The sequence below is a fragment of the Pipistrellus hanaki genome (assembly GCF_964339955.1).
Source record: "Pipistrellus hanaki genome assembly, chromosome: 12".
NCBI lineage: Eukaryota > Metazoa > Chordata > Mammalia > Chiroptera > Vespertilionidae > Pipistrellus > Pipistrellus hanaki.
In genome coordinates this window covers 41,131,237-41,156,590 of record NC_140514.1, presented here as the reverse complement: position 1 = coordinate 41,156,590, position 25,354 = coordinate 41,131,237, and the positions used below count along the sequence as shown (strand labels likewise).

The 25,354-nt window shown below is 44.7% G+C and overlaps 1 protein-coding gene, 1 long non-coding RNA gene and 1 pseudogene across 12 annotated transcripts in view; 1 reads left to right on the top strand and 2 right to left on the bottom strand.

The window, feature by feature from the left end:
* Window positions 1-25,354, bottom strand: part of LOC311631350 — a 741,950-nt gene that overhangs the window by 313,499 nt on the left and 403,097 nt on the right. The window lies entirely within an intron of this gene.
* TACR1 (tachykinin receptor 1) overlaps window positions 1-25,354 on the top strand; it is a 131,913-nt gene that overhangs the window by 96,018 nt on the left and 10,541 nt on the right. The gene's annotated exons all lie outside the window — the stretch shown is intronic.
* Window positions 12,837-20,445, bottom strand: LOC311631112 (spliceosome-associated protein CWC15 homolog; annotated as a pseudogene). Its single transcript has 2 exons — window positions 20,377-20,445; window positions 12,837-13,517 (listed from the first exon to the last, which is right to left on the bottom strand). The product of its transcript is annotated as a spliceosome-associated protein CWC15 homolog (transcript).

Sequence of the window (25,354 nt, the reverse complement as noted above, 5' to 3'; positions counted from 1 at the left end):
CCAAAACTTACTTCACAATGAAGTCCTAGACTGAGTAGTGCCAACTGGTAATGCCCATGTGCAGTAGATTCTCTAAACAAGGTTGTGCCTGCTGATGGTGCAGACAATTGCAGAAGCTGATCAGAAAAGGGAGGTGGTTTTATGGAGTGAAGAAACTTGAGAAGGCTCCATGGAAGAAGCAGGCCTGCCTTTGGTAAGACATGAAGAACAGGTTATGAATTTATGAGAGAGTAGCTGGGGCTAGAAGGAATCAATAATGAGAGAGTAGCTGGGGCAAGAAGGAATTGAACTCCAGCCAAATCACCCTCAGGACCTCTGGGACATTGCTCAATCATTTGTGCACCTTGGAATTCTTTCCCAATCTGCACAGATACTTCAAAGCAAAATTCATCTCCCACCTCCTAGTGGAAGTTCTTCCTGATGTTTGCAGCTCATTTCAGTAAGAATTCATTTCCTCCCGATCTTAAGATCCTGAAGTGTAAGTAATACACATGTAATAACCATGTGCAGGATTAGAGAATAACGACCTCTTCCAGTGCTGTGATCTGTGGGCAGATCAGCTGAATTCCTTCCAAACCAGCTTCCCACAGTCTTCTCTGCAGCAACAGAGCCATCACGCAGCTGCTTAGGGAATGTTGTCTCTCCCTTCTCCAATTACAGTTGCATTCAGGCTTGCCGCTAGCATTTGCAGGCCAGAGACAAGAGTGCAGCCTGAACAGCACATCTAAATATTTAAGGTTGTAAATCAAGCTAGCGCACCATTAATTAAAATCTCTATCTTCTGATCTTGGAAAAACAGGCCTTAATACTTACCTCAAGGCCAGGTTTGAGCCTTTTGCTCCTAGGAGTTCTTTGTGGAAACAGGACCTTGCAGGACAACCAGGCCCTAGCTCTCACCCTGCCCACTTTCCTTTCCATCCTCCCCTGTCCCCTTCCCAGAGAGGGCTCTCACACATGTGACACCCCATCTCTACATCCAAGTTTTTTCCACATGCAGTCCCCAGAAGCAGCTGCCCCTTGCCCCCACTCCCCCTTACCTACTCCCCCGGCCAGGCAAACAGGCAGTATTGTCCACCCTGGGAGAGACTGAACCAAAGGAAGAGGCTCAGACAGGCCTAGAATTGACTCTAGAAAATTCCAAGTACAACAGCATGATGAGGATGGAGGAGTGACCTATGGGTATGTCTTATTGACCCCAAAAATGATATAGACACCTCACTTTATGGGGGAAAGCTTAGTCATAGAAGGGCCTAAGTGGGGCCCCTCTAGCACAGGACACAGCCTAGTGATCCCTACATGCCTGGGTGTAAGAGTTGGGTTGGCAGCACTAATGCGCTTCCTCTTGACACAACTTCCCATCATTTGCTACACAGTCTTATTCTGTTTCCTGAGTTTACATCCCCAAGGCAGACCTGGCTCTTTGTTACTCCTCCTAGCACCTGTGGTGTGATGGACTGAAGGATTGATGCATTGGCTGGCATACCATTGTTCACCCCAGCAATCCGCCATGTGGCCTGGAATAATGGGAATCTCCCAATTGGATTTAGGAAGATGATCCTTCCCTAACTCCTCCTGACTAATTCATCCATTGTCATGCCACCTTCCCTATTTTCATATCTGGTTCCTACCCCATGGCTTCCCTCCTCAGAACTTTCCCACTCATGTGTTATGGCTTAGGAAGTACAGAATGTGTGCTGCCCCATCAGCTACTGATGTGTGCTACCATCAGGGTTAAGGAATAATTACATCCACAACAATTACAACTGGGTGCGTTGTTCTGCTTCACTTTCCTAAGTAAGAAAACTTAGGGCTATACTTTTGCATCAGTGATTGCTACTTATCTTCACAACAGCCCAGAAGGGCAGAGGGACTCCTATTAACCCTGTCTGAAAGTATGGCAGGATAAAACACTACCTCAGGCTCACAGGCTCAGTGACTGGACAAGCCAGAAGTTAAGCCCTGGTCTTCTGTCCTCTAGACTTCAATGTTTTCTTTCTGAAACCAAGTGTTGGCTCAAGACACCACACCAGCTTCCAGAGAAGATAATAATGCTCTTGTATGGTGGGTAATTCACCATATATCCAAAGGTCTGAGTTAGAAAGACTACGAAATGTAGCTATAACTGGCTCAATGGACCAGTGATCATGTGAATATTGAAAGGCCAAATGAATAGCTATTTTTGACCACACGGATGGTGCTCAAGAGAAGATGGTTGCATGTGTGTGAGTGTTTTATGTATGTGCTCTATCTGTATTCAGCCTTTGGGGATTTATTCTTTTCCCAGGATGAAGTGTCTGAGCATTACTTTTTCCCAAGAGCACATTCAAAGAGACATTGCATGCCCCAGCCATTTGAAATGTGCATTATATTCATAAATATTTATGCCAACTTAATTAGAAAGTTTTAATTGCATTTTGATATCTAATTTCAGTAAGATCTACCTTTGTCCCAATCTTTAATATCCTGAAGTGTAAGTAACAGACGAATAACAGTCTTTTGAAGATTGGAGAGTAATGACTTCCTCCCTCGCTGAGCTCTGTAGGCGGATCAGATGAGCTTAATTACTTCAAAACCAGCTTCCGACAGCCTTCTCTGCACTTTGTGATGGAGTGACTTTCTGGAGTTACAGCTGCTCAGGAAATGCAAAGGTTTCTCCATTTTCAGTCTCCCTTCCTCTAGATAACCCCAAAGGCCACCCTGGGATCATTCTAACAAAGGTTGCTGCAGTTGGGCCAACCTTTTGAACAATAATCTCTCAGAAGATAGATGGAAATGTCTTACTCCAAAGTGAGACCCCAAAAAATGTATTAGGTCTAGAAGCACAGGCTGGACTTTTCCTAAGATGGAAATGAACCTTATCTGAACACAGAGGGTGAACACCAGGAGGCAGAAAATCACAAGGTATTTTTGGCAACAACTTGTCCAGTGACTGGAGACAGGACCAGTACCACTGGTGTAAAGATGCAGTGAGAGCCCTACTTGGGTTGGTTTGTTGGAGAACAGGGGGCAGGGCAGGTGGCTGCAGTGGATCAAGTGCAAATTAAACATTTGACCTTAAACCAGTAGAAGGGAACCCAGTTTGGAGAGGAGAAATCTGGCAAGAATAGGGAAGATAAAAGGGAGAGACTGGACACAGAGAAACATGCTAAGGAGACTTATTATAATAGTCCTTTCGACCATGATGGACAACACTCCAGCACTGGCCATCTGCTGAGATGGAAAGAAATGTATATGAAGAGGGAGTAAAAGGCTATTGTGGGACTTACTTTGGGTCACTCCAGAGAACAAAATTAGGACCAAAGATGGAAGTGACATGAAGGTATGTCATGTGGCTTCCATCTAAAGACAACTTCAGGGATAATTACCACTGAGAAGTGATGGCACGGGTGCCTTGCATGGTGGTGGGCTCCCAGACATTGGTAGAACTTCAAGCACAGGCAGGATTTTGATGCTTTCATACATTTGTCAGAGAGCACGTGGGTGCATGATTCACTGTCTGTTCACTTTACACTTTAGAATTATTTTGTCACATTTTCCCCTTTATAATTCCGAGCATCTCCAGGGTTTGCGACTAAACTGATAAATAGATGGTGGAGGGAGGCAGGAGACAAAGATAAAGATCTCTCATTTACCCAGAACCTCCATGGTGCTGAGCACTTTCCACACAGCATGTTATCAGAAAATAAGCAAATGAATCAAAAACGTTCATGGTTTGAAAAACACTTAGACTTACTATTTGCTTTCCTGATGACCAAAGATCTTTCGTCCCCCTGAGTATAATCCCTACTGGGGCCCTGGTTGAATCATGTGCGCCACGGTGTTGGAAGTGGCATGGATTGTATAACCAGAACATGTTGGGTAGGACGTGGGAAAGTTAACTGAGATGCCGTGGGACATTTTGCCAAGTTGAGGATCTTATTAGAAAGGAGAAATAACCAAATGGAGGTAAGGGGGAACTAACAGAAATTAAATGCATTATATTTTTAATAATATTAAGTTTTTTATGACGTCCTTACATGAGCCAGGTATTCTGCTAGGGCATGTTAAATAAATAATGCCATTTATTCTTCACAACCTGTGGTAAGGAAGGGAATAAAGCAATCTCCACTTTCCATGTACATGAACCGAGATTCAAAAAGTTTAGAAAATTACCCAAGATCATGCAACTTACAAGATCATGTAAAATCCATTGCTCTCAACTCAAATGAGACAATGGGGAACCCACATGGAAGCTGGACAGGGATACTGGACTCCCGATTCAGTTACTGAAGATTGTACCCAGGACAGCTCTGGGATACTCTTTCACCCTCCTCCCAATCTGAACAGTGCCCTGCTCCAATAATAGCAGTCACAACAGTAGAAAAGTTGTTCATTTGATGTCAGAAGTTCCAGATCCTCCAGAAGACATGATGCAATAGATATGAATGAGCTTTCCAACCAGAGTTAGCGGGTTCCAGTTTGATTACCAGAAAGAGGTGAGCACACAGCTGGGACTGAGTAAAATGGGAAGACTGAAGGAGAAGCAAGTGGAGATTACTTATGGTTTATGTTCCTGAAAGCCTTCCTTGAGCCTTCTTGTCTGGGGACAGGCCCAGCCCCACATTCCATGATGACATGTGCTCCCCCATCACAGCACCTTTACACCATATTGTAATGCATTATCCACTGACCCTCTGGATTCCCCGTCAACTTGAGCTGCTGAGATTTGCAATGCAGAAGAACTAAAGAAAGCGGGAATTGGTCTGTGTTGCACATCCAGCAGCTCAGGCCTGACCCATAATAAATGCTCAGGAAGTATTTGATACGTGGATGTAGGAATGAATGAATGCAGCCACTGACTTGTTGACCAGAGGGTTCTGCCTCATGATAGCCTGCTAAGTATCTCTAACTGAGATGCTTGTGTATTTCTGTTATTCCCATGTCAATCATCAAATATTTGTGGATTTTTGCTGTGCCTATGTCATCCATTTACCAACAACCTCTCCTTCCTCCTAGCCTCTTCTGGAAGAGTTCCACCTTATAGGGGGAAAAATTCACAACAGAACCATTTGACCTCTGACTAGAGATGTGTTAGTCACTATAGGCTGGGTGTAGTAGATAAAGCACAGTCTCTGGTGTCAAAAGACTGGAGTTTGAATCCTGTTAATACTATTATCTGAAGTATTCCCTCTCTGAGCCTCAGTTATCACCAATAAATTAAAATAATAATAGGAGTGTATTGAGAATAGTATGAAATTACCTGTAGAAGAGCATCCAGAACCTGGTAGGCACCTGGTCAATGTTTATTCACTATCCCCTTCCTACAGAGTAAAAGACTCAATTAATGAAAGATTTGTCTCACCAAAACTTAGAGTTCTCAGTTTCTACCAGAGCGGGGAGGTCTCAGAGGTTAGAATCCAGTCCCGTCACTTGATAGATGAGAAAGAGATGCAAAGACAAGCAGCCTCTAGCTCAACATTGCACCAGCGAGTGACTGTCAAGGTCAACAAACCCAGCTCCTAGTACCGCACCGCTGCGGCTCAGTTTGTCCCTTTATGCTGCACTTGGAATTGCCACTTAGGGAAGCCGCACTCCCAGCTTTCACAGATGGCCTCTTCCATGTTTCCAGGGCCACTTGCCCTGTGTTAATGCCAGCCTCCCAGCAGTCAGCTTGGACCGACTTCCTCACTCTGTCACCTCCTAATTGACTTCAAGAGGCAAACCAGACATGCAATTCCCAGAAGCTGGACCTACCAGACTGTGCTTTTGCTCTGTGAGCCCTTCAGCTGACAAAGAGGTTTAGAATTCTCTGTATATTACGTGTATTGCTGCCTGGGATGAGAAGGGGGTGGTTGTGAAGTGGCATGGTCAGGGAAGACGGGGCTCAGAAGCGTCCATCATGTGACAAGACACTGCCTGGCATGGATTGTGGCTATTTCATGGAATCCTTACTCCTCCGGTCCAGTGCCTTCTCTTAGGATATGAGAAATGTACATCTAACAAGAGAAAAAGACTAACTCAAGGTCACATAGGAAATTAGGAGGGACAGAATAGCAGAAGCAGATTTAAGCACAAACCTACATCTACCACTCACTTGCCGTGTTAAAATATCCTACCCACCTATGTTATGAATTTATCCATCTCTCCTAGTAAACCTGTTGCTGGATACCTAATGAAACTATATTATACAGATTCAAATAAGTTGTAACTTAATGACAATCTATAGAGAATCTCTTGACACCTAATGTTAGACATAGGATATTAGATATTTCTAATTTTTGCCTTAATATCTGTTGGTTTGACGTTGAACAGTTATATTTTCTTGGAATATCTTCTTCTGTCCTTGTACTTTCAATCTTTCTGTGTTCTTGTCTTTTATGTATGTCTTTCATAATGAGTATTTAGCTGGATTTGTTGTTATTTGTTTTTTTAAATACAATTTTACCAGCCCTGTCATTTAACCAGTGAATTTAGTCTTTTTACATATATTGTGATCATTGACATATTTTAACTTATCTCTACCTTCTTATTTTCATAAAGCATTTATTATATATTTTTGTTTTTACAAATGGGTGTATACAACATATATAGAAGTAATGGGGCATAGTAATAATTTTAAACATGTGAATCTTACAATCATCTTGTGAATTAGATCGTTATTAAGCCATAGGAACTCTTTCTGCTTCCTTCCCATAGGTGGTCTGTATACATTTCTAAGCAATAGATTGTTTCATTTTGCTTGGTTCACCAAGCAAAATATACTGCATGTAGTTTTTATGATTAATTTAGCACTTTTGCTCAACATTCTGTTGCTGGGATTCCTGATGTTTTGTATGCAGCTGTGGTTTATTGGTGCTAACTGCTGCACATTATTTCATGTGTAATTACTCCATAGCTTATTCTTCAATTCTCAGCATTGTCATCACTGGGGTCATTTCCAATTTCTTGCTGTTATGAACTCTTGCGTATAATTCTTGAGGACCAAATAGAAGAGTTACTCTAGGGTATATAGCTTAAAATGCAATTACCTTGGGCTTGCACATGTGCAACCCTATAAATGAATGTCTATAAGGTAACTGTTTCCCAAAGTGGGTACATATTCCAATTTATACCATGACCAGCAGTAAATAAGAGCTCCTGTTGTTCCATGTCTTTGCCAATACTTGGTGTTGTCAGACTTCTTTTTTGCCTGCCTAAGACATGTAAAATTCTACCTTCTGTGGTTGTAATTTCATGTCTCTGAGGCAAGAGACAGTTGTTTTGAGCGGGAGGGAGTGATCAGCTGTGCGCAGCACTGCTTGCAGCTGTGTGATTTAATGTGCCACCCCTCCTCAAGATATCTGCTTTTCACCGTGGGACACTGTGTTGACTTAAAGAAATCAGTCTTCAATAGTGCCCAATCAGCCCTATCACAGGCCAGGGGAAGAGGAACGGCTGCGAAGAGGAACCGGCTCACAGCACTCCCACACCCAGGGCGATCAGCCATCTGGTCTGCCTGGAGCCGGGGAGTTTCATTGGATGTGGGATTTTCATTTTAAAACCAGGAAAATCCCAGGCAAACAGAGACAAGTTGGCCACCTATGCACACTGCACACATTGATGCTCCTCTACCCTGTTTATCCTGCAACATTTTATTCCATGAGAGGAGCCTCATCTCTGTGCAGACACAGCCCATAGCAGCCCTGGCAGATGGCATTTTATCGGCTGCCATCCGAAGCTGCATTCTCACCTGAAATACTGCCCCACGGGACCATTCCTGCTCTTGGTAGATAAAGTGAGTGAAAGAATTTTATTTCTCATTTTTAAAGAAAAATGTGGATCGCATTGCATTTTATGTCAGTGCATTCCTCAGTAACTGTGTTCCTAAAAGTCCCTATTTCTCCAGGCTGGGGAAATGTGGTGTCTGGAAAAGACATCTCAGAAATGATACAGGCCTCTGGGCCAACCTGCTGGGAAAGTCCGCCACATGCTGCAGAGCCCCTTCCCTACGAGGCCTGGGTACACCCGGGAGTTCCTGATGGGTCCTTCGGTTTGGCTCGGTGGATAGAACATAGGCCTGTGGACTGAAGGATTCCTGGTTTGATTCTGGTCAAGGACATGTACCGTGGTTGCAGGCACATCCCCAGTGGGGAGTGTGCAAGAGGCAGCTGATTGATGTTTCTAATTCTCTATCCCTCTCCCTTCCTCTCTATAAAAGATCAATAAAATATTTTTTTAAATAAAATAAAAGCAGAACTCCTGATGGATCCCTCTGTCTAAAAGCAGAACTCTTGCTAGAGGTGGAGTTTCAGGGAACAAAGACAACAGGGACTCCTTCCCCCACCCCCCACCTCCCGCTGTCAGTCTTTCTCCTCTGCAACAAGTTAGAACAGCACCAGCCAGCGCTGGTGTGGGTGGCTTCTCACCTAGCAAATAAGCTTGGTGCTCCTGGTGACCTGGGCTGGCATCAGCAGGAGTCCATGGTACAGCTGCACTGATTGTGAAAATATTTTATAATTCCCTTCCATTTGGTAAACAGTATAACACAGTGGTCAGCAAACTGTGGCTCGCAAGCCACAAGTGGCTCCTTAGCCCCTTGAGTGTGGCTCTTCCACAAAATTCCACATGCACGCATGTACTGTGCAATTGAAACTTCATAGACCACATGCAGAAGTCGGTTTTCAGCTCTCAGAAGAAATTTCAATCGTTGGACTGTTGATATTTGGCTCTGTTGACTAATGAGTTTGCTGACCACTGGTGTAACGCAATAAGTTGTATAAAAAAAAAAAAAAAAAAAGAAATCTATGATAATAAAAACATAATATGCTAATTAGACCGGACAGCCGAACGACCTTCCAGATGACCTTCGGATGAAGCTGGGGCTGGGAGGGCCGAGCCCCTTGCGTGAATTTCGTGCATCGGGCCTCTAGTCAATAATAATAACGAATTAATAATATAAAACCTAGTATGTGTAGTCTATCTCAGACACTGTACTTGCTATATGATTTCAAGACATGGTTTTGATTTGGACAGAGCTCAGAATGGTAGGTGGGAGCTGCTATGGGTGACCTTTATTTATTTCAGGGCTTGTAATCTTGGCTTCGGGTTGGGGAGAAAAGGGCCACCAAACTAGTTACAGAATGCATCCTCCTTGGCTCCCCGTGTCCAGCAGAAAGGGCTCTTTGTGAGGTTTGGGAGCTTTGCTGTGTTTAGTCGTGTGCCTCTAGGGTGAGGCAGCCATTCCTGTGTGAAGCTGTGGAGAAGGAATAGGCCTAGAATCCCATTAAATGGTCCCAGTATGAGCATCTCAAGAGGTGGCAGGAGGATGCCTTGTTCAGTGCCCCTACATCCCCCCTGACTGGTCTCCAAACAGAGAAGCCTGTGTCAGTCCAAGCTCCCCCAGGTCAACCACTCCCTCCTGCCAGACCAGCCTCAGTGGGTGCCCCCCGGCTGCAGACAGGGAAAGCACCTCACCTGTGTGCAGCCTCATGCCCTCATCCTTTATTTCCTCCTGTTTCTTCCTCTTGTTGGTCTTGGTCCCACATAGAAACCGGGCTTAGAAACTTTGCTGCCCACTGGCCAACGTCATCATTGAGTGTGGCCCCCTTCTCGGAGGGGAGTCAGACGGGTGAGGCAGTTCCAAGCACTGGTGAGCAGCGTTAGCCAATCACCACCTCTCACCCCTCATTCTCCTCCTCGTCTTGGAACAAGTCTGAGGCTCACTCTGGGAGTTGCCACACACAGCGGGCAGGTGTGGGCTTTCTCCGAGGAGCTGGGCCGTCACAGGGAGCACCTGACCCAACCAGGGTGGTCTGAGAGATGGAGCTGCCTGCACTGTTAGCAGGTAGAAATGAAATCAATTGGATCAAGCTCATCTGGAAGGTGGCTGCAGGCAAAGAAGCAGAGTGATGGCCCTGGGGCAGTGGTCCAGAGCCTCAGTGGTTCCAAACCACCAGTCTGCGTGTCAGCGGGTAGTGAGGCTTCTCTTTTACTGTAGTGAGGTCTTTGCATTGAAGGTCTGCCTTTTTTTTTAATATATTTTATTGATTTTTTACAGAGAGGAAGAGAGAGGGATAGAGAGTTAGAAATATCGATGAGAGAGAATCATCGATCAGCTGCCTCTTGTACACCCCCTACTGGGGATGTGCCCGCAACTAAGGTACATGCCCATGACCAGAATCGAACCTGGGACCTTTCAATCCCCAGGCTGATGCTCTATCCACTGAGCCAAACCGGTTTCGGCTAAAGGTCTGCCTTTTAGGCTTGAAATTTTGCCCTCACTTCTCTCTTGTTAAAATATGCTATTGTTGAATGTGGTGGTGGTGGTGACAGTAGTTGGTAGCTTCGCTTCATTGAGCTTAGCTTGGGTTAGTTTTAATGTCTTTTCTTGGCACAATAAGTGACTGGGGAAGAGTAGCCTACATCAGTCCCCAAATTTGGCTTAAAAATTTCCATGAAATGCAGAAGTCTGGCAACCGTAGATCTTGAGGATTTGGATGAAAGAGTCCTGAACTTGGGCTAAAGCCATCTTCAGGTCACCAGCTATGTGCCTGGCGTGTGCCTGGCGTGTGCAAAGGCGGGGCAAGCATACGCATCCTCTGACGGACAGGTCCTCACTGTGGAGTGGAGTGCCCCCTCCTTCCAGGCTCTCGGAGTTTGATGTTCGGAAGCCCTGCATTCAGCCAACCAACCTTCCTGGAGCCAAATCTGATTATGGGAGCTGCAGCCTATCGATTGACCAGCACCAACATCCAGTTTGCTTAGCAGTCGCATTTCTCCCTTAAAATTGTTTACAAATCAGGTTCCTGGGAATGTGGTTGCATGCCAGTGCCTCCCAGACTGTGCACACTGACAAAGGAAGGTTCTGGGGCTCAAGCCCTGGGGCAGCCCCAGTGCTGGAAAAAACTTAATAAGGTAAATGCCCTTTGTGGAGTCCCTGTGGGGTCCCAACAAGCCAGCTATCCCCAGAGACATCTTTGAGCACCAGAGACACCCATTTTTTTCAAGCTGCAGCAAAATTCACTGGCGAGTCTGCCTCTGAGAAGGAATTTGGACGATTGCCCTAAATGAGTCGCCATCCAAACTTCAGCTGTTTTAAGCAGTGGATTTTGGTTCCCTCTTAGAGCACTGTTTTCTCCCCATGTAGGAGGGGCCACCTGCCTCATAATCATTGGGGCACTTGTTAAAATCCATGTTCCCAAGCCCTTCTCTGAATCTCTGTGATAGGACCCTTGAATAGATATTTTAAAAAGCATACCTACAGTTAGAAGGAAGGGGATAGGCATGGGTGGAAAAGATGAAATGTAATAAGAGATACAAACTCCCAGTTATGAAACAAATAAGTCACAGGGATGTAATGTTCAGCCTGAACATAAATATAGTCAATAATGCCGTAATAACTTTGTGCTCTGGCAGATGGTTACTAGACTTAGTGGGTGATCACGCTATAAGTTAGATGTTGAATCATTCTGTGGTACACCCGAAAATAATATAATGTTGTATGTCAGCCATAGTTCAATTTTATAAAATATCATGCCCACGATGATTTTTTTTTTCTTTTTTACAAACCATGTTCTGTTTGAGAAAAACTGCCACGGAGATGGAAGGCAGCAGATAGGTTTTCATATGGCGGGAGAAAAATCTCTCGTCCATCTCCTTCTAGACCTAGGAAGCTGCCTTATTTTTTATTCTTCAAAACATTTTTTGTTGTTATTGTCAAGTTGGCAACAAAATAGGTTTTCACCAGAGAATTGTACTCAGGGTCTGGAGTAAACCTGGCTTTTTAATCAGCTCAGGCTGCTGTAACAAAATACCTCAGCCTGGGTGGCTTAAACAAGAACATTTAGTTCTCACGGTTCTGGAGGCTGGGAAGTCCAGGGTTAAGGTGCCAGCCAGTTCTGAGCCTGGTGAGAGCCCTCTTCCTGGTTTGCAGATGGCCGCCATCTTGCTGCGTCCTCAAGTGTCAGAGAGAAATCATCTCTCGTGATGCTTCTTATAAGGGCACTGATCCCATTGTAAGGGCTCCACCCTCATGACCTAATTACTTCTTAAAGGCTCCACCTCCTAATACCACCCCCTTAGGGGTTAGAGTTTTAACATGAATTTGGACGCAAATGTTCAGTCCATAGCAGGGTTCTTTCTGGAGCCACAGTGAAGAGCAAAGGGCTCTTCAGATTGGACCCTCCTGGTCCCTTTTCTGTCCTGATATCCTGGGACTGGACAGAGGGGAGAGCAAAGAATGGTCCGCTCCATCCACCTGCCCAAGGTCCCCCGAGGTGGGCACCCTCAGGTCTCTGCGGTATGAAGACATTCAGCAGAGCTCAAGCACCAGCCACATGACTGGGCAGACCAGGAGGGATTACCTGAATGGTGTCACAATGAGGAAGGATTTGTAATTTGATAGAAATGGGGGTGCTAAACAGTGTCTGAGCCCTTTAAGGCTTCACTTATCCCCCTAATCTGTGGTACCCTGGAGCCTCTTGAGAGACCATTTCCATAGCATGAAGCAGAATGGTATAATGAAAAAAAAATTAAGAATCAGGATTTAAATCCAAGCTCTAATCATATTAGTCAAGGAATTTCTGAACCTTAAATTTAATTGCAGAGTTGAGATCAGTAAACCCCACCTTCCCAAAATAGTGTGGGCATTAAGCAGGGTAACACATGATAATTGCCTAAACTTCAGTTGGTGCCAAATGAAAGGTTGCTGAAGAAATATTCACCAAACCATTGTTCCCATGGCTTTCAGTGGTCTCCAGGGCTCAAGTCCAACCTCAGCTTTTCCACCTCATATTCCCCTTGTTGTTGTTTTTTTGTTTGTTTGTTTGTTTTTTGATCATTTACATTTTATAGTCTTTAATTAAGCACATAAAACTGTACTACTTAATATATTTCTCCGTGAACTTTTTGTGAAATTCAGATCACAGCGTATCATTAACAAATCTTTTGTCTTTCTTCTGGTCATCCACACCTTTAGCACAGTTCTTGAAAACAACATCATCATCCCACCTTCTTTTAACTTTGAAGTTGGCCTGAGGCTGGGATGGGCCAGTGAGATTAAGGAGAGAGTTTCCACTCAGAATGTTTTCCATACGAATTCTTTCTTCTTCAGCTTTTTGTTCTTGTTCCTTCCTGGCTTGCTCTTCGGCTCTTTTTTAATTTTTTCTAGTTCTGCAAGAAGAGCTGCAGTATCATCGTCATCACTCTCCTCTTCAAAATCTTCATCTTCATCTTCCTCATCTGTTAAAGGGTCATCTGCATCGAGGTTGGCAGCAGGAATCTAGTCGAGGCTTCTTTGACACCGAAGAGGAGGTTGTATGTTCTCGAGTTGGACGATCTCTATTCTTTTCTCTTGCAGCAACTCTCTCTCTCTCTTCTAATTCTCTTCTGAAGTCACGGTTCCGAACCTCTTCAGGGGCATCCTGAGTGGTCTGTCTATATTTTATCTTTGTATGAGAGGTTAGGTTTCTACTTGAATACTGCTTTGAGAGTTGGCTCAAATCACCTCCTTTTCCTCTCCTGCCTCTGGCAGGTTCAAAAGTTGGCCAAGTTGCTGTTATCTTTTATGCTTGGCCGAGGTCCCTCCAATTCGGCAGCCTCCCGGAGATCACCCAGACATCTTAATCCCCTCATATTCCCCTTGTATTTTTTTCCCCTCTTCCACCTGGGTCTCCCAGGAATGCTAGCAAAAGTCAGGACACCATGCTAATATGGCCATATTAGTTCATGCTACTTGGCAACCTTCCAGAACTTCTCTTACTGATGTCATCAGCTGCCTTCCTGTGGTCGGTCTCCTCAGATCTCTAATCCTGTCTTGTGTCCTTGACTCAGCAGATGAATCATGATAACCTCACTGAAAAAAAACCAAAAAGTCAACCCTTTCTTTCCTCCCTTTCCTTTCTCTCCCTTTCTGCTCTTGAGTGCTCTCCCTGCTCCTTCTGAGTTGTCCTTGGCTAACTCCCTCTTTACATTGCCATTGAGCTATTGTCTCTCACCCACAAATCCATGCAACGCTCTCCCCAGCCTAAACAGTGAATGCACCCTTCCTTCTCAGCACAAATATCTGTGCTCTGCTTGCTGTAGTTATTATTTTCATTGACACACTCCTTTGTTCCTGCTTTCTGGTTTTTGTCGCATCCTGACACTGCAATTGCTCATGAGTGACCTCGTTATTGTCAAATCCATTGGTCTGTTCCCAGCTCTCTTCCAATGTGGTAAGAGCATAAGAGAAAGCCAAGTATGGAACAGGAGGGAACATTTCCTGAGCAGCCACTATGTTCCCAACATGAATCTGGGCACTAGTTAGGTAGTAGGAATGAAGGGTGAGGATTATATAACAGAGGGCTTGGAATGTCATGCTAAGGAGTGTGTGCTTCATCTGGTAGGCGGTTGGAAGCCTGAACAGGGAAGGCATTTGTATCAATGGTCAAAGCTGGGTTTTAGGAAAACATAATCTGTGGTTGGTCATGTAGGGAGTGGAGAAGAGAAATACTCCTGGTCTCTGCATCCAAGGAGCTTGCAGATGACTCGGAAGAACTGTACAAGGCACCAAGTAATCAAAAACTAAGTGGCCCTAGCAGGTTTGGCTCAGTAGATAGAGCTCAGCCTGCAGACTGAAGGGTCCCAGGTTTGATTCAGGTCAATGGCACATGCCCGGGTTGTGGGCTCAATCCCCCATAGGGAGCAGGCAAGAGGCAGCTGAACAATGATTCTATCTCATCGTTGATGTTTCTATCTCACTCTCACTCTCTCTTCCTCTCTGAAATAAAAATATATATTTTAAAACAAACAAATAAAAACCTAAGAAATGTTAAGTGGTCTGGGAGATCCACTGGAAGGATTATGAAGACCAGACTAGCCCAGAGAAGCTCAGAGTATCAAGAGACAAACCCTGAAGGGTAGGAGCTGGGTTGGTGCCAGAAGAAGGAAGAACATCCCATGGGCATAAGTAAGTTCACTGAAGGCACAGCACTGGCACCACTGCTCTCCTCTGTAATGGTTGTAACTCATCCCCTTCCCTTTGCAGTGCAACCGAATGGGGGCCAACAAGTTTCAAGAGCCAGGGAGTAAATATATTTTTTAAGTTTTTCAGGTCCTTTAGTCTCTGTCACAACTATTCCACTCAACCATTGAAGCAGCAAAGCAACCACAGACAATACTTACATGAATGGGCATAGCTGTTCTAAGATAATTTTATTTATGAACACTGAAATTTGAATGACATAATTTTCTCATACCATGAAATAATATTCTCCTTTTGATTTTTTCATTCATCTAAAAATTTGAAAACCATTCTTAACTCATAAATCATATAGAAATAGGTGGTGAGCTCATTGAACCTGTGGGTGACTGTTTGTGGTCCCCGCAGTGGAACCTGTGGAGTCAGGGGACCAGGGTCCATGTGTGACACCAGCACCCCCACTCAACGCATGTGCAGTTATGCACAAACTACCTTCCTCCCCTTGTCTCAGCTTCCTCACCTGCACAGTAGAGATAAGATAGCAGCATCTGCCGAAACCGGTTTGGCTCAGTGGATAGAGCATCGGCCTACAGACTGAAAGGTCCCAGGTTCAATTCCGATCAAGGGCATGTACATTGGTTGCAGGCACATCCCCGGCAGGGGGTGTGAGGAGGCAGCTGGTCGATGTTTCTTTCTCATCGACGTTTCTAGCTCTCTATCCCTCTTCCTTCATCTCTGTGGAAAATCAATAAAATATATTAAAAAAAAAAAAAGATAGCATCCATCTTCACTGGTTGTTGTGAGGATTAAATGAGTGGTAAGTCTTGAACTGATGAAACTTACCCAGAGGCATGGAGGAGTGACAGAGTGCAGAAAGCAAGTGTGGTTGGAAAAAAACTTGAAGTTCGTAGTTGTGAGACTTGGGGTCCAGTTCAAGGTCTGCTGCATGATCTTTGCAGGGCAGTCTCATCTTATGGAGAGTAGGATGATTTCACTCACTCTGTGGGGTACTTGTGTGAGTTGGTGGGGGGATGACATCATAAATATGATTGCATTGGTAAAAGTTAACCAGGCTCTCTATCACTCACTGCCCAGATCTTAATTTCTCATACTATTCTCCACTAAAAGGAACCAGGGCTCCTGGGGAAATGGCTGATTCAAGGACAGAGCTGGTTAATTTACAAGATAAATTCACCTTATATTTCTCAAAAGGAAAAAAAGAGCTCAAGAAATATATATACACACACAGGCAACAATCAAAAGAGCTTCCAATGGCCAAAGCTAGAGCAATGAAAGTAAATGTATTGCATTATGACCCACAGTATATAATAAATATACATGAGTCTATATTGATCCATATAAAAAGGATTGAATAAATAAATAAACAATGAAGAACAGGCAAATCTCTCATGCAAAGGAATTCCAAGCAATTTATATAGACACTCCGCCTTCAATGAGGGGAGCATAACTCCCTGATTCTTAAGTGTGGACCACGCATATGACTTTCTTCCAAAGAGCACAGTGTGGAATGCTGGATGGGAGTGGAGGAGGGGGAGGAATAGCTGTAGAGTGGATAAGCCTGATAAATACTACTGCAGTCAGGTGACCAACTGTGATAAGCTATATTGATAAGCATGGACCATCTATCCATTTAACTCCTTTAAGGACCATCACAAGGAATATTTAATTACCTAATAAAAGGCACATGTACACTCCTTATACCAGGATCATCACCACAGAGGATTACCATTTTAACCAAGATGCTATCTTCACTAAGTCCCTACTCTTTCACTAAGTCCCTTTAACTTTTACCAATGCAATCATTATTGTGTTGGGACTGGGAGTCCTTACTAAGAGAAAGGGCTGCAAGACTGGGTCTGACACCGTGGCTGGGGGCACCCCTTACCTTTACACCCTTTTCTATTTGCATGCCTTGCCTATTATGTCTCTGAATTTTCCTAGCTCTCTCCAACCAAGCTGTGCCTGGTGGAGTGACCTTTATGTGTCAGCTAGTCAAACACTGTGAAGGTATTTTGTAGATGTGATTAGCATTTATAATGAGTTGACTTTAAGGAAAGCGGATCATCCTCTATGATGTGTGTGAGCCTCATCCAATCAGTTGAAGGCCTTATGAGCAAAAGCTGAGGTTTTCTGAAGAGGAAAGGATTCTGCCTCAAGACTGAACATCAACACCTACTTGAGTTTCCAGTCTGCCTCCTGCCCTACAGGTTCTAGACTCACTAACTGCCACAATATTGGGAGTCAACTCCTTAAAATGAATCTAGTCTATCTACACACACACACACACACACACACACACACACGCACACACACACACACACACACACACACTGTCCTGTTGGTGCTCCTCCTATGTGTCCAGCTCATTCAGACCTCAGAGCCTTGTGTCTGCTCTTGTCTCTGTATAGGCCACCTACCCTATACACCCTTCACATGGCTGCCTTGATCTTCAGGTCACCTCATCAGAGTCTTGGAGATTCCCTACCGCCACTTTCCTTTGTTGCTTTATGTGCATAACTCACTTATGATTTTATATTTATTTGCTGGTAGATTTCTTTATAATCTGTCTTCCCCACTATAAGCTTATCAATGGCAGATTTCATGTCTTCTTTATTTACCACTATGTCCCCAGAATCTAGCACAAAGTTGGGGTTCATGAACAATCCAGGGGCTGAATGGGTGGGGCCTGGAGGCAACTATACAGCTCTTTCTTCCGCATGTCCCTCACCCATGACTGAAGGTGCGGCCTCGACAGAGGGCTGGCCCCCAGGTGGAACAGGTAACTTTGCTAATAATGCAGCCCTCATAAAGCTGAAACCTACTTGATTCATCATCCAAATGTGTCAAACACAAGGCCCGCGGGCCAAATCCATCCCGCCAGGCCTTGCAATGTGGCCCGCACCGCGCTGTCATCACTGCACTCCGCTGTCAGTTTATGACATTGTCAGTTTATGACTGTTCAGTAAACCATTCGGCCCGCGATTTAGGCTGGATTTTAGATTTTGGCCCCTTCTCTGATTGAGTTCGACACCCTGACTCTGTCAGAGTCAAGTTCAGGAAGCCTAGTTTAATAGGCAAAAGTAATAAAATAGAAACTCTATTAAAGATACCCAAAACAATTGTCCACAGCATAACTACAAAAAAATTCTGCCTCTGCTTATTTCTTACTTACTGCTGTTTCCCTCCCACCATCCCCAGTGAAAATCTCCTTTCCACATCCAGCCACATGGACTTTCTGTCTCTATTGTATAGACCAGCTTAGCTTTTCTCCCATCAATAAAGACACCTTTCTAGTAAGAGAAGAAGATTGCGTGAAAGATGCTTCAGACACTACAAGATTCAATTTGGGCAGCTCTGGGGAGGTTCGGAAAACTGTCAACACTCCCACATTACCAGTGTTTGTCTTCCTGCACACACCTCATCGCAGACTTCACATTGATTAATGAAGTCTCCATGATAATTCCTTGTGAGATGTAAATTGCATTGCTCAATTTGCTAATGGAAGCTGTAGACTGGCAGCCTGTGTGGCTGACGGCATAGTGGTCTATTGTTCGTGTTGAGAAACCATTGGCTGAGAACAAAGAGTGGGGTGTTTGTCTTTCTCACATATTTCAGCTAAGCAAGGGTTTCTCTGGGCTCACGGTTTTAAGAGAGGAAAAGGCTGTGGAAATACATTAATGAATCCAGACATAAACTGGAATCCAAGACTTGGCCACCTTCCAAGTCACGCTTGGAATTGAATTCTGGGCCTGCTATTTTTCAGTAAATTATCTGCCATTATTAAATGCCATGGACAATTTTGGGACTTGGTATAGTTGTTTCCCCACTCATAGCATTCTTTCTGAGCTCATCTGAGCAAAAAGACGAAGAGATGCGAAGGGCTTAAAGAGTAAAAGAGAGATCTGTTTTCTATTCCCATTTCAACCCTGAGTGACTCCAACAAGGCAATTACCTTTTCTGTACCTTAATTTTTCAATTTAAAATGAGGTTAGCAATCTCTATCTCTTACCTCAAGTCCCAGAGGTGATGAGATGAAGTCAGATCCACTTTCCAGAAATACCTTTATAATGAAACTACAGCACATAGAAAATGTGCAATTTCTACATTTTCTGCAAGCCAGTGGCTGTTACAGTTGTACCACACTTGATACCAGATTTCTTCTGAAGAATATTTAATCAAAAAAAGGGGGGTGGGGAGGGAACAGGCCATTATCAGGCTATCTACTAGTATTTGTGGGTGTTGAACTAAGATGTGCCTTGTGTGGAGGAATTACCTTCAGGACACGAGCACCATGAGTCTGGACACTGCATCCAGACTGGGGGACATAAATGGTTAGCAGTCACAGGCTATTGTGACTAGAATTATTTTTTTATTATTTGAAGTGCTTTTTCAGACCTAGGGGACTAGAAGAAGTATGAAACCAACCAACATTCACATTTATGCTTCAACGTATATCAGAAAATGCTTCCTGATATCAGTTGGCATTGATAGAAGCAGTTGTTAAACAATACCTCACCAAAAGGAACCATATTTTGTTTTATTTTTAATATATTTTTATTGATTTCATAGGGGAAGGGAAGGCAGAGGGAGAGATAGAAATGGTGAGAGAGCATCAGTGGGATGCCCCCAAGCCAGGTATGTGCCCTGACTGGGAAATGAACTGTGACCTCGTGGTTCACTGAGCCATGCTGGTCAGCCCAAATTAACCACATTTTAAGTGCTCAGGAGAATGATAGAGTATGAGCATCAGTGCTGTGCATGTCTGAGCTCTCCTCGGCTCACTGCTCATCACAGGCTGCAGCAACTCCTCCAGATTTGTCCCTGGCTGCTCTCCCCACAAGGAGTGTCCCACTGCAGTGATACTCCGCTATCCCAGCCTCAGCAGAGCCTAACACAATAGAATTAAGAGCTATCCGGAGGGGATGAGGGTGGGTGTGAAAATCAGGAAAACATGTCACAGGCAAAATGCAGTCTTATTCTCAATGGATTGTAATAAGGAAGTTTGCAAAGCTCATGCTACGTTGGTAAGGACTGGACCAACGTACATACTGGAAAACAGCAGAGTGACACCGGAAGAGTTTGGGGTGGGGTGTGAAGTGTACAATGCATGTAAGCATATAAAATTCATGCTGCTTTATTGGTGGGGTACTGAAGTGCCAGCAACCTAAATGAAATAATACATTCTGATGGGGCCAGGTGCCAGCTGCAGTTTGGCGCCACCTGGTGGCGGTTGTCTATTCAAGACTTCAATATCTGGCCCTGTGGCTGGTTGGAGCGTCCAGAACCACCATGGGGATGATGATGATATGTCATCTGTCAAACTGGAAACATTGACCAGGGAGCAGAGTGCAGATTCAGGGGCTCCCTCACTGTCTCCCTGATTTTTTAGACAAGGTCTCCCTCTTCACTACAGCCCCTATGCAACCCAAGGTACTCACCATGCGAACTTTGTGGTCACCACCATCTCTGGCCGGTCCACTTGGCTTCAGCCAGTCTTCCTCCTTCATGTCCCGAAAGCCCCACTGACATGGAGTCGTTGGCTGAGGTATGTCCTATGGAAGATTTGGGGTGTGATTAGAGAAATTGGAGAATTACACATATGATAGGATCGTATGGTTTTTGAATTTACTCTCAGGCACCACTGTTCCTTACAGTATATTGAGCAGTCCTCACCACAGGAAGTTTCTTACTGGCTGTGTTCTTTTACAAGCCCCTGATTTCATTTCAACCCTGGGAGTTGAGATCTCTCTCTCTCTCTCTCTCTCTCTCTCTCTCTCTCTCTCTCTCTCTCTCTTTTTCTAGCTCTCTTCCTTGTTATCTGGTACTCTTAATTCCTTTTTCCTTATAGAGGTCAATTTAGCATTTTCACCCCACCCCAAATTATGCTTCTAGCCTATCCTCCCTTATCCCAAAACACAATAATGTCCTCAGCCAAGCCAACCAGCCATCTAATGTATTCTTCTATCTTGGTAATGCAATGCCTGCAGAAGCTTTACACTTCAGAGTTTGTTTTTCTCTTAACACACCCACCAAATAAAAATTTCAGTGTTGGTCCAGCCACCTGCCTCCACCACCACCCCTGCCCTGCCCTAAGCAACCTGGAGGAAGGAGGGGTGTGGGTGAGGGAGTTGAGTGTCTTCTACTGGAGTCCAGGGTTTGAAGACCTCTTATTAGAGCATTTTCACACTCTGGGGCCATTCCTGGCCACCCAGCGTTCTGAGGGCCTTTGTCTTTGCCTGAGCGTGCTGATCAATAAAGAATCTAAAGCAAGGACATAGGCTCTGGGCAGATCAATGGCATCCACAGCTACACTTCAGCCTGAGCGTCGCTGCTGGGGTAGGCCAGGGAATTTTCCATCTGATATCTTCTGGGAAGCCAGCTCCACAGCCTGGCTCCAAATTACTAAATCTATCCCCTGATCCTCTTCTTAAGAAATGTGCAGGTCTGGAGATATTTCATTCTTTGGAATTGACTAAAATAATAAGACATTTTTACTGCCGTGGATGAAAGATGTACTACTAAGCCACAACAATGGAAATGTGCAGATCTGGCACCAGAAAGGAAGAACAGATCAAAGAAACAGAACAAAGGCTGAGAAGCAGAGCCAAGTATACGAGTATATGTGAATATATAAGGTACCAGTGCAACTTCAAATCAGCAAGGAAAGGATGGTGCGTCCAGCAGTGGTGCTGGGAAATTTGTAAGCAATCGTTGAAGGAAAATAACATGGAGCATTTTCTCATGTTTCTCACCCAGTAAACCCCTGAGAGACTAAACAATTAAATGCAAATAATCAAATAAATAAACAGGAACTTCTAGGCTCCTGTTTTCGTGATGTGGGCATGGAAAGGGCCGTTGTAGGTATAATATGATAGAAGCCACAAACAGTCCTTGCAAATTAATAAGGGCAACATGAACACCCCCAGTGTAAATTGAGTCAGTTATCCAAGCAGGCAAGTCACAAAAGACATGACAATGGCTAAATAACATAATTGTAAACTTTCAATTTACAGTGGATCGAGAATATTAAATGAAAGTAAGTAGCCATGCATAAATGATTACGCCGTCAAAGACTAAAGACATGCTGATGCCCAGAGCAGCCATGCGGAGGACAGGGAAACTGCATACAGCGCTGGACGTGGTAGAAATTGGCATCTATTTTCTGAGAAATGACAATACACACCAAACCTTAAATATACTTCATTCCAACCGATTAATTCTTGGCAAATAAGAATGAGAGCAAAGACATATATTTGATTTTAATGATAGCATTAATTAAATATTAAAAACATAGTAAATAATTCAAATGTCCAAATTAGGAGACTGGCCAAATAATCTCCATAAAACAGATTATTACAGTCATTAGAAATTTTGTCATAGAAATGTATTTATTGACCTAAAAAAAAAAGTAGTGACATAATGTTAAGTTTATAAAGTAATCAAAAGTATGTTTGTGTATGTACACATATAAATGTGTGCATAATGATAGAGGAAGATATTAATTAATTTCATCAGAATTTTATTTCTGAGTGATTGGATTATAAAACATTTTGAAGGTTTTCTTTTCATGCTTGTCTATCGTTTCAAGTCCACAGTGAGTAGATAGAATTTGTGAGAGAAAACTATTGGTTAAAAAATGAAGTAGTCCCAGGCTCAGTGGATAGGGCATCAGCTCATAGACTAAAGAGTCTCGGGTTTGATTTTGGTTAAAGGCATGTACCTCAGTTGCAAACTCGATCCCCATCCTGGCCAGGTTGGTGCACCTCTAGGAGGCAACCAATTAATGTGCCTCTCTCACATCGAAGTTTCTCTCTCTGTCTCTCCCCCTCCCTTCCATTCTTTCTGAAAATCAATGGAAAAATATCCTGGAATGATAGATGATAGGTAGGCAGATAGATAGATAGATAGACAGACAGACAGGTAGGATAGATAGATATTGTAGATAGATAGATAGATAAATTTAAAATGACAAAGTAAGAAGTGCTCAGGCCTCCAGGCTCTCTGCCTGCAGGGCCTGCATTCAAGCAGGTGCCCGCACATTCCCCTGGAGGAGCCCGCAGGGAGACTGCTTGCGGGCTGGGGGGTGGACCAGGGGAGAATCCTAATGTCCTTCGATGCCTGAGATGATGTCTTTTCACGAAGTGTTTCCTTGGTGCCCGCTCTGTGAAGCGGGTAGAGAGGAACACCGTGGGTCTATGCCTCCAAGGATGATGTCATCCAATCAAGCAGGGAAAGTAGAGAGGAGCCTGGAGAAGAACACAACCACCTTCTGACAGTGACTGCAGGAAGCTGTGTGCTTTATTTCCAGTCTTGTTCGCCTGAGGGAGCCCTGTGGACCGCCAGGGGGCAGCACTAAGTGGGGTGGGGATTTTGTGAACCCAGTATTTCCATGAATTAAATAATGCGCCTCAGCAGTCTGTCTTGATTGGCCATCTGGCCTGAGGCAGGCCAACTGGGGCGGGAGGCAGGGCATTGCTGCCCAGCGTTTATGCTGGATGCAGTTGGCAGAGGTGTGATCCTGACCCATCTCTGAAGAACAGAGCGAAGGGCATGTGCTGTTCACATCACTACCGTGTTTCCCCGAAAATAAGACATCCTCCGAAAATAAGACCTAGCACATGGAAAGATAAGACATCCCCTGAAAATAAGACCTCGCGCAACTTTGGGAGAAAAAAAAATTAATATAAGACACTGTCTTATTTTCGGGGAAACAGGGTATAACAGGATAGAATGGGTGACGAGCTGGGAAGGGTTCGGAGGGTTCATTCCCCACCTTTTCACACAGACACATGTCCTCCTTTAACTGTGGCTCGCCCCCTCCCTTTCATCGCCCACTGCCTCTGCTTCCTCCCTTTCACCTGTCAGCCAGTGCTCTAGCTTCTGACCACCCATTAACACTGAATCCGCTCCTGACCTCCTCCCATTTCCAAAATCATGGAGCAAACTCCAGTTATCCTCCTTCCCCTCGGACAGCTCCACAGCCTGGACTCTTCCCCGCTCCTGCCCCAGCCATGACCATTCTTCTTCCCTCGCGCCCTGGGCTTGGAACCTCCTTGCCATGAGCCAGGCCTCCACCTCACCATCCTGCAGCTCCTTGTCTTCTCATGATCTGGGGACACCTGAGGGCTCTCATCTAAATCCAATCTCCAGCCTCAGTCTGTTATCCCAGCTCCAGCGAGATCCGGCCATCCAGCCGCCTACCCTCACATGGCCAGAAGCCCCACAGGCCTGCTCCTCCTCCCAGGTCCCACACCAGCAACAGTCAGCCTCCCTGATGGGGTAAACTGCCCCAGAGCAGCCAGCATTTCCTCCCAGTTACAGCCCCTGGAGGCCCTTCTCCCCTCCCCATGTGTCCATTCTGCCTTGGCCCTGGATTGGGTCATTGCCACTTCCTGCCTCAATCCCTACACCACATCCTAGAGGCTCAAGCCTTGCCCACTTCCATCCATGTCCCGCCATGGCCAGAGCACACGTGTCTGATCACGTCACCTCCCTGTTTAAAACTACTTCGATGCCCTGGCTGGTGTGGCTCAGTTGGCTGAAACATCGTCCTGTGCATCAAAAGGTACGGGCTTGAACCTCGGTTGGGTGAGTGCAGGATGCAGCTGGTCATTGTTTCTCTCTCCCATCGATGTTTCTCTTTCTCCCTCTCCCTTCTTTTCTCTCTAAAATAAATATCAATAAAAACATTTAAAAAAAAACAAAACAAAAAAACCTGCTTCATGGTTTCCCATAAACTTTGAAATAAACTACAAACTCTCCAGCCTTTCTTGATTTGGCTTCTGTCCACCTTTCTGGCCAAGACTCCTGATACTTCCTCACAGCCATACTTCCTCCATCTGAGCCGCACCACCGCACGCTCAGCATGCCAGGGCCCCACCTGGGCCTTTGCACTTGCTGTTTTCCTTACCAGGAGCACTGGCCTCCTGCTTCCATACTGGGGTCTGGCCTGGCAGCACCTCCTCCAGGAAGCTCCCCTCGTCAGCCTGAATGAGAGTCTCACTTCTGCGTTCTCGTTACTCTCTCTTCACGTAGTAACAAAACACCTACTGTATCTCAGGGTAGTTTTTAAGTTTTTACATGTTTATATATTTTTTATATTTTATATATACTAATAAAGGCCCCTGACACCCCTCCTCAATGTCTCCACTCCCTTTGAAGAGATACCTACTGTCAATCACCTCTCTGTCTCCACCACAGGCTAAACTCCTGGGAAAAGACCAAGGGATTCCCTTCTGCATCCCCAGCCCCAAGCACAAGGTCAGGTGTATAATTATTCATTAGTAGGTCACCTCCAACCGCACTGCCAGGGATTTGGGATTGAGCTCTAAAGTCTGGAAGTAAAAGTGAACGAAGAAATCCATGGGTTTTGCTTTCCTTTACTACAAAGAAACCCTGTTTATCAGCAGAGAAGAT